The following is a 10,369-nucleotide window of genomic DNA, read 5'->3' on the forward strand; positions in this document are numbered from 1 at the left end:
ATATGGAACCTACAGTATATGTAAAAATGCATTATATTCTAAGCAATTATTATTAGCAAATTACTGTTTCATTTTGTGATCTACATGCGGTCATCTAATAGTTTAATGAATATTGCAGTGACTTTTATTTATAGGGGTTTCAAGGTCATAGACTTACTTACTTATCACCTTTTTATTAGTAAACTCAAACAGGCTAAAAAATGCACAGAGGTTTTGACAGTTGCAGCAGGAAAAAAAAATAGAAAAAAAAACTTAAAAGAGAAAAAAATAGGTTTAATGCAAAAACCCAATTTAAAATTAATTAATTCATTATTGAATTAATTTCATTCAATTCATTCATTCATTTTAATTTTCTTTTTAATCCAGGGGAGGAAGTAGGAGATTTTAACATAAACTTGAGGATATGATTCATTTGTACAGTCGCAAGGTATATGAAGCAATTCCTTGTGGTTTAGCATTGCAGATAAGAGGACTCCCTGAATCCCTCTATGAATAAGATGGATAGAGAAATACCTTGATATGATATAATATAATATAATATAATATAATATAATATAATATAATATAATATAATATAATATAATATAATATGACAATACCGTACAAAAAGCATGTTTCCCATCTGAAACACTGCAGATCATTCTCTCAGAGTTGAAGTAGTGCTGCCACTTGTTTTCACATATTGAGTTCTCCTCCAGTTTGAGACTGACTTCGCGCATCACATCTGATGCCTGGTTTCCATTTCGGGTTTTCAACCCCCAACCAACAATGGAGCAATGAACATTAGCTGGTGTTTTTCCATTCTTCTTAGGAAGAGGCTGAACTTTCACATATTTGCTCAGTTCGGCTTTGTTCCTCAGCTGCAAATAGCATAATAATTTAAAGAGAGCAAACAAAGTGCATAATACAGAGTTACAGTAGACAAAGGTGAAAATACCTTTAGTAACATGATATCATAACTGTAGTCCATCTCCTTGTTCCGTTCAAACATAGGATGTCGGATGTATTTCCTCACTGGGATTCTCTGCTGGCTCTTCTCCTTCTGCGTGAGGTTGTGAGCTCCCAGAACAACCTCAAAGTGATCTTGATGAGAGAAGACACTACGGCTGTCGAAAAAAATCAAAAACCATAATGAAGGTGTTTTGGTCTTTAAGCAATTGAAAAACACATATTTACAGATAAACTAAAAGTACTGAGGCTACAACAGTCTTTTTGAAAAGCATCATAAGTATTCCTTCAAATGCAGCCGGGGACATACTCACTTCAAACAGTGGGCCGCTGTCAGTACATAATCCTCTCTGATCAGCATCCCTCCACATGTGTGATGTTTGTTGATCTGAATAGATGCCATGTATGGCCTGGAATGAGGTTTAGCCTATTTTCCTCCAATAATATCACTTTCCATCCCAGCTGTAACAAAAACATGAGAAACTCACACCATTACAAGACTCTATATTTATAGCTTTAAATATTTATTAGTTTTCCAACATTTTTACAAATACAATACCAATTCTGGCACACTACAAATTATGGAAAAAATAAATGAATCATATCTTACCAGCCAAGGAAATAACAAGGAGAAGAAAATAATAATGAACCATGGTGCAACAGCCTGCGCTTAAGCATTAATTGCTGCCAATCTACTCGAACCTACTCTTTACTCTCACTAGTAGTAACCCCTCCCTCTCTTACCTCAAACCACAAATGTGTGTTCAAAATAACAAGTAAGCCATAATTCAGAAGTAGTAGTAGACTGACTAATAAATGAGAGTTACTGGAAAAGAGTAAGTTATCAAGTAAAGTGTAAGTTGATGGGCTGTAGTGGTAACCAAAGAAACATATTTTGTCTGAGTCTTTTTAGAGGAGATGTTTGTAGCATACATGGAGTGATTTCTAAACCCTCATTACATTTATACTTTGCATTACTTTTGTGTGGACATTTTAATATTTGCAGTTACCTAGCTGAAAGCACAACATTTCTGTTATTTCATAACATTTTAGATGTAATGGTATGATAATCTATACCTTTCAACATCAAGAATCAACAATGCTCTGTAACTTCCTGTAACTTCCTGTGGACCAGACACGCATCCAAACTTTAATTGAGGACAGTAAGAATGTTAGGGCTCTAGATACGGCTTTGGATGCGTCTAGCTCAGGGATTCCTATACATTGTTCGGTTCCGGAAACAGAGCCCCTGCAGCAGGGCAACTGGGTGACGGTGAGGCAGCGTAGTCGTGGGTCAAAACACCGCTCTTCTGTTCCGATCAAAACATTAAACAGGTTCTCCTCACTCAGTGATGCACCCACTGAGAAACCTGATGAAAGTGCTCTAGTTATTGGTGATTCTATTGTACGGAACGTGAATATAAAGACACCAGCCACCATAGTCAAATGTTTACCGGGAGCCAGAGCGCCTGACATCTTGGCAAATTTAAAAGTGTTGGCGTAAATACAGTAAGATTGTTATTCATGTTGGCGCTAATGATGTTCGACTTCGCCAGTCGGAGATCACTAAAAATAACATTAAAGAGGTGTGTGAACTTGCAAGCACGATGTCAGACACTGTAATATGCTCTGGTCCCCTCCCTGCTTACCGTGGTGATGAGATGCATAGCAGATTGTCATCACTCAATTTCTGGATGTCTAAGTGGTGCCCACAGAATAACATAGGTTTTATAGACAATTGGACGAGCTTTTGGGGCAGACCTGACCTGTTGAAAAGAGATGGTCTTCATCCCTCCCGGGGTGGCGCCACTCTTCTCTCTAGAAATATGGCAAATAGTCTTAGTGTTTATACTTGACTAACTGGGGCCCAGGTCAGGAAGCAGACAGACTGGCTAAACCGACCGTCTGCTAGCTGCCTCCAGTCACAGAGGTCAGTTAATTCTCAGCACATAGAGACTTTTTCACCTAGATATCACACTATAGAGACGGTGTCTGTTCCCTGAACTAGAAAATACAAAAAACGTCCAAACCAAGTTAAGATTAACAATTTAATTAAGGTTCAACAAATAAAAAACAGAAGCAATATGGATAAACAAATGATAAAGCTTGGCTTATTGAATATCAGATCGCTTTCTACGAAAACACTTTTTGTAAATAATATGGTCACTGATCATAATATATATGTACTCTGTTTGACAGAAACCTGGCTAAAACCTGATGATTATATTATTTTAAATGAGTCTACCCCCCAAGATTACTGTTATAAACATGAGCCGCGTCTAAAAGGCAAAGGTGGAGGTGTTGCTTCGATTTATAACTACGTTTTCAGGATTTCTCAGAGGGCAGGCTTCAAGTATAACTCGTTTGAAGTAATGGTGCTTCATATAACATTATCCAGAGAAACAAATGTTAATGATAAATCCCCTGTTATGTTTGTACTGGCTACTGTATACAGGCCACCAGGGCACCATACAGACTTTATTGAAGAGTTTGGTGATTTTACATCCGAGTTAGTTCTGGCTGCAGATAAAGTTTTAATAGTTGGTGATTTTAATATCCACGTTGATAATGAAAACGATGCATTGGGATCAGCATTTATAGACATTCTGAACTCTATTGGTGTTAGACAACACGTTTCAGGACCTACTCATTGTCGAAATCATACTCTAGATTTAATACTGTCACATGGAATTGATGTTGATAGTGTTGAAATTATTCAGCCAAGTGATGATATCTCAGATCATTTAGTTCTGTGCAAACTTCATATAGCCAAAATTGTAAATTCTACTTCTTGTTACAAGTATGGAAGAACCATCACTTCTACCACAAAAGACTGCTTTTTAAGTTATTTTCCTGATGTATCCAAATTCCTTAGCATATCCAAAACCTCAGAACAACTTGATGATGTAACAGAAACTATGGACTCTCTCTTTTTTAGCACTTTAAATAAAGTTGCTCCTTTACGCTTAAGGAAAGTCAAGGAAAACAGTTTGACACCATGGTATAATGAGCATACTCGCACCCTAAAGAGAGCAGCCCGAAAAATGGAGCGCAGCTGGAGGAAAACCAAACTAGAGGTATTTCGTATTGCTTGGCGGGAAAGTAACCTATCCTACAGAAAAGCATTAAAAACTGCTAGATCCGATTACTTTTCTTCTCTTTTAGAAGAAAACAAACATAACCCCAGGTATTTATTCAATACAGTGGCTAAACTAACGAAAAATAAAGCCTCAACAAGTGTTGACTTTTCCCAACACCACAGCAGTAATGACTTTATGAACTACTTTACTTCTAAAATTGATACTATTAGAGATAAAATTGCAACCATTCAGCCGTCAGCTACAGTATCACATCAGACAGTGCACTATAGACCCCCTGAGGAACAGTTCCACTCATTCTCTACTATAGGAGAGGCAGAATTGTATAAACTTGTTAAATCATCTAAACCAACAACATGTATGTTAGACCCTATACCATCTAAGCTCCTAAAAGAGGTGCTTCCAGAAGTCATAGATCCTCTTCTGACTATTATTAATTCCTCATTGTCACCAACCTTCAAACTGGCTGTTATTAAGCCTCTCATCAAAAAACCACAACTTGACCCCAAAGAACTAGTTAATTATAGACCAATCTCGAATCTCCCTTTTCTGTCCAAGATGCTAGAAAAGGTGGTATCCTCACAATTATATTCCTTCTTAGAGAAAAATGGTATATGTGAGGATTTCCAGTCAGGATTTAGACCGTATCATAGTACTGAGACTGCTCTCCTTAAGAGTTACAAATGATCTGCTCTTATCATCTGATCATGGGTGTATCTCTCTATTAGTTTTATTGGATCTTAGTGCTGCGTTTGACACAATTGACCACAACATTCTTTTGCATAGACTTGAACACTTTGTTGGCATCAGTCGAAATGCATTAGCATGGTTTAAATCGTACTTATATGACCACCATCAGTTCGTAGCAGTGAATGAAGATGTATCATATCGATCACAAGTGCAGTATGGAGTACCTCAAGGCTCAGTACTAGGGCCGCTACTCTTCACGCTTTATATGTTACCCTTGGGAGATATCATCAGGAAACATGGTGTTAGCTTTCACTGTTATGCTGATGATACTCAGCTCTATATTTCTTCGCGGCCTGGTGAAACACACCAATTTGAAAAACTAATGGAATGCATTATCGATATAAAAAACTGGATGATGAGTAATTTTTTACTGCTAAATTCTGAAAAAACAGAGGTGTTAATTATAGGACCTAAAAACTCTGCTTGTAATAACCTAGAACACTGTCTAAGACTTGATGGTTGCTCTGTCAATTCTTCGTCATCAGTTAGGAACCTAGGTGTGCTACTTGATCGCAATCTTTCCTTAGAAAGCCACGTTTCTAGCATTTGTAAAACTGCATTTTTCCATCTCAAAAATATATTTAAATTACAGCCTATGCTCTCAATGTCAAATGCAGAAATGTTAATCCATGCATTTATGACCTCAAGGTTAGATTATTGTAATGCTTTATTGGGTGGTTGTTCTGCACGTTTAGTAAACAAACTACAGCTAGTCCAAAATGCAGCAGCAAGAGTTCTTACTAGAACCAGGAAGTATGACCATATTAGCCCAGTCCTGTCAACACTGCACTGGCTCCCTATCAAACATCATATAGATTTTAAAATATTGCTTATTACTTATAAAGCCCTGAATGGTTTAGCACCTCAGTATTTGAATGAGCTCCTTTTACATTATAATCCTCTACGTCCGCAACGTTCTCAAGATTCAGGCAATTTGATAATACGTAGAATATCAAAATCAACTGCGGGCGGCAGATCCTTTTCCTATTTGGCGCCTAAACTCTGGAATAACCTACCTAACATTGTTCGAGAGGCAGACACACTCTTGCAGTTTAAATCTAGATTAAAGACCCATCTCTTTAACCTGGCTTACACATAACATAGTAATATGCTTTTAATATCCAAATCCGTTAAAGGATTTTTAGGCTGCATTAATTAGGTAAACCGGAACCGGGAACACTTCCCATAACACCCTATGTACTTGCTACATCATTAGAAGAATGGCATCTACTCTAATATTTGTCTGTTTCTTTCTTATTCCGAGGTCACCGTAGCCACCAGATCCAGTCTGTATCCAGATCAGAGGGTCACTGCAGTCACCCGGATCCAGTACGTATCCAGACCAGATGGTGGATCAGCACCTAGAAAGGACCTCTATTGCCCTGAAAGACAGCGGAGACCAGGACAACTAGAGCCCCAGATACAGATCCCCTGTAAAGACCTTGTCTCAGAGGAGCACCAGGACAAGACCACAGGAAACAGATGATTCTTCTGCACAATCTGACTTTGCTGCAGCCTGGAATTGAACTACTGGTTTCGTCTGGTCAGAGGAGAACTGGCCCCCCAACTGAGCCTGGTTTCTCCCAAGGTTTTTTTCTCCATTCTGTCACCGATGGAGTTTCGGTTCCTTGCCGCTGTCGCCTCTGGCTTGCTTAGTTGGGGTCACTTTATCTACAGCGATATCATTGACTTGATTGCAAATAAATGCACAGACACTATTTAAACTGAGCAGAGATGACATCACTGAATTCAATGATGAACTGCCTTTAACTATCATTTTGCATTATTGACACTGTTTTCCTAATGAATGTTGTTCAGTTGCTTTGACGCAATGTATTTTGTTTAGAGCGCTATATAAATAAAGGTGCCTTGACTTGACTTGACCAAAGTTCTACAGATGCTTTTATTTTTGTCTTAGTACTGTACAAGGTTTCTTGCAAAATCTGATAATTATTTGCACTTTAATTTGCATGTCTTTTTTAATAACTTTTATTTCGTGAGACGTAAATGTTTTTCTTTTCATTATTCATATGCAAATTAAGAAGGCCAGTCCAATAAGTAGGTTATCATAGAGGACCTTAGTGGGCCCACCTGAAGACAGCCCTGTAAGCAATACAGAGAAAAAAGGTCAAATATATTATTCTTAACCATTTGTATGACATTCCATATGGAAATAGCATCAGGGATCAGACAAGAATTAGTAAAAAAAAAAAAAAAAAAAAAAGGTTAATTAATAATTACTCGGTTTCACTAGTGTCACATAGCCAGACCTTCAGACTGATGGCTGAAGGTCTGGAATCCATGACAGCTTTCTTTGGCCAAGGCCTGCCCATGAGGCCGTTTGACAGACATGTCAAACAACCAATTACAGTTCGTTTTGTTTAGCGGAATGTTTCAGGCCGTGGAAATGTCACCACAATAACAAATTGGTGTGTAAAACTCTCTGACATATTTTAAAGGGTTCATATGATGCAAATATTTTTTTCCCTTTTATTTTTGTGTGTTATTTAGCTATTTGTGCATAAGTTCTGCAGAGTTACAAAGCTCAAAATCTCCCAAAAATTGATTTATTCTATCTAAAAGAGAAGGCTGATCCAGACCGGGCTAAAACGCTCATTCAAAAACGCCCCCACATGTCTATGTCATTATGTGGAAATATCTGCGTAATGCTGCCTAAATGTCCATGCAAAGAAAGAAGGCATGGTTTCAGGAACCGCAGTAGTCTTGATGCAGACATTTCAGGGAGATGCTGTGTTTCTGTGCGAAAGTAAAAGCACTTTATTTGACCTTGCAAAAGTAGATGCAATGAGGAATCATTTAAGATTTAAGATTAACAGAACAGAACAAGCCAGATTGTAAAATATTTTTTGTTCGAATGCATTTTATGGATGGCAGTTTTGTGAGCCTAGGAGAGGCTAATATTGAACATTCAAGGCTACAAACTTTGCAAGCTACATGGGTGGCTGTGGAAAGGCTATTTAAAAAAAAAAAAAGAAAAAGGGGCAATTCCGACTTTCCTATGACAATCTGGTGCTTATTCTGAATCAGCTCCTGTAAGTATGCTTTCTTAATAGTTTAATTATTTGATATTGACTGTTCAAATGTGGAGTTTTACGCCGTGTAGAGTATCGCAGACAGTGTCACTCACAGTGAAGTAAGCATATCCATACGAGCATCATCACTGTGTCTTTCACTCGGCTCTGTTCCCTTTTCGGGCTTGAACTGATGGTAAAACTAAGGACATTATGTAGGAGCGGCTTTGTAGAAAACAACGCGTTTGAGAGAAGCAGGACATAGAGGAACTACAATAATGTACAGTATTTAAAAAAAAAATTTGTTTTTGAACATTAAGGCATGTCAACGTAATCGGTTACAGCAAATGCACAAAATAATGATCTTTAAATAGCATCATATGACCCCTTTAAGGATTCTGTGCCATGAACTTTAAATATTTTACATATTTTTGAGAATCCAGCATTTAGTTGATCCTGATAAGTGCTCTTCATCACAGTTGTAAACACCACAGCTTTCTTCTGTTGTGAGGGAGTTTGGCGGCACAGCATCTGTTTCCAGGCGGAACCCTAAAGAACGTGACACAGATGTCTTCCAGATATCCTGTATAAATCAACCAATCCGATGACTACTTGGAAACACCTGAAGTGTTTCCACTTTTGTTTTGCCATATGCATCAGACGTTCAGCCAACGGCTGATGCTGAGAATACAGTTTCACAAGACAGGGCTTAGACTAAGCCAGGATTAAGTTTTAGTTCAATTAGGGAATTTAAGTAGCTTTTATAAATGTGATTTGAAAACAATACTGGTGTGCATCTTGAGACAAAACAATAACACTGACAAATTTTAAGATATCTCAGTGCAACTGGCTTTTAGTCGAAACAGCTCATGCAATTTAGTCCAGGACTAAAATCTGTGTCTAAAATCTTAAGCTTAAAGGAACATTTTCCAACTTCCCTAGAATTAAACAGTTGAGTTTTACCATTTTCAAATAGATTCAGTCGATCTCCGGGTCTGAGCATAGATCATTGAATCTGATTAGACTGTAAGCATCTTCCTCAAAAATGACCAAAGAGTTATATTATTGAGTGATATTACTGTTAGGAAAAGCGATTAGGACGTTGAAGATCTTGATGAAGATTTTTATTACAGCATAGCAATGACAAAGTACATGTTGTACCTTGGGTTCAATGGAGTCAGAATGAACCAGGAATATCCTAAGCTCAAATGTTTTATACACTTATTACTACCCTTAATGTAAATGAAGTTGCTCCTGTCCTTACAGTTATGCTCTTACGTTAATTAAGTTCTGACATCCCTTTTGTCTGAGGTAGTTCTCAGTGTCCCACACCTGCTACCATTCTACAATTGGTAACCATTTCCTTAGAATGTGATCATCCCAAATGGTCTACAAACAACATAACTGTTGACTTCTTCTCTATAATAATTAAGCCATTTTGGGAAATGAGCATGATCAAACATATTGTGGAGTGGAATCTGTGTCGGGCAGACTATAGATTCTTACACTACACAGTGCCTGAAAATAGTCCCAGCAACTCTGCAACTACACGAAGTAGCTGGGCACAATTTTCAGACACTGCGTGATATCATTGTGCCAGCTGCATCCATCATATGCAAGCAAAGTTTATTTACATTTACATTTATTCATTTAGCAGACGCTTTTATCCAAAGCGACTTACAGATGAGGACAGTGGAAGCAATCAAAAACAACAAAAAGAGCAATGATATATAAGTGCTACAACAAGTCTCAGTTAGGTTAACACAGTACACGTAGCATGGGATTTTAAATTATATAATAAATAAAAAGAAAACAGATAGAATAAAAAAAAAAAGAATAGAGCAAGCTAGAGGTCTTTACACACACACACACACACACACACATACAATTGCATAATAAATGAAAAGAAAATAGAATACAAAAAGATTAGAAAGGTAGTTCGATTTTTTTAAGAATAGAATTAGAATAGTTAGTGCTAAAGTTAGAGGGGGTCAAATAAAGATGGAAAAGATGTGTTTTTAGCCGATTCTTGAAAATGGCTAAGGACTCAGCTGTCCGGATAGAGTTGGGGAGGTCATTCCACCAGGAGGGAACATTTAGTTTAAAAGTCCATAAAAGTGACTTTGTGCTTCTTTGGGATGGCACAATCAAGCAACGTTCACTTGCAGAACGCAAGCTTCTAGAGGGCACATAAGTCTGAAGTAACAAATTTAGGTAAATGGGTGCAGAGACAGTGGTAGTTTTGTAGGCAAACATCAATGCATTGAATTTTATGCGAGCAGCTACTGGAAGCCAGTGCAAATTGATAAACAGAGGTGTGACATGTATTCTTTTTGGCTCATTTAAAATTAATCTTGCTGCCACGTTCTGAATTAATTGTAATGGTTTGATGGAATTGGCTGGAAGACCTGCCAAGAGGGCATTGCAATAGTCCAGACTGGACAGAACAAGAGCTTGAACAAGGAAAGAAAGGGCTCCATCTTCTTGATGTTGAATAAAGCAAATCTGCAGTTTATTGATTATTAAATTGATTATTAAAAT

The sequence above is a fragment of the Carassius carassius genome, chromosome 11 (genome assembly GCF_963082965.1).
Source record: "Carassius carassius chromosome 11, fCarCar2.1, whole genome shotgun sequence".
Taxonomy (NCBI): domain Eukaryota; kingdom Metazoa; phylum Chordata; class Actinopteri; order Cypriniformes; family Cyprinidae; genus Carassius; species Carassius carassius.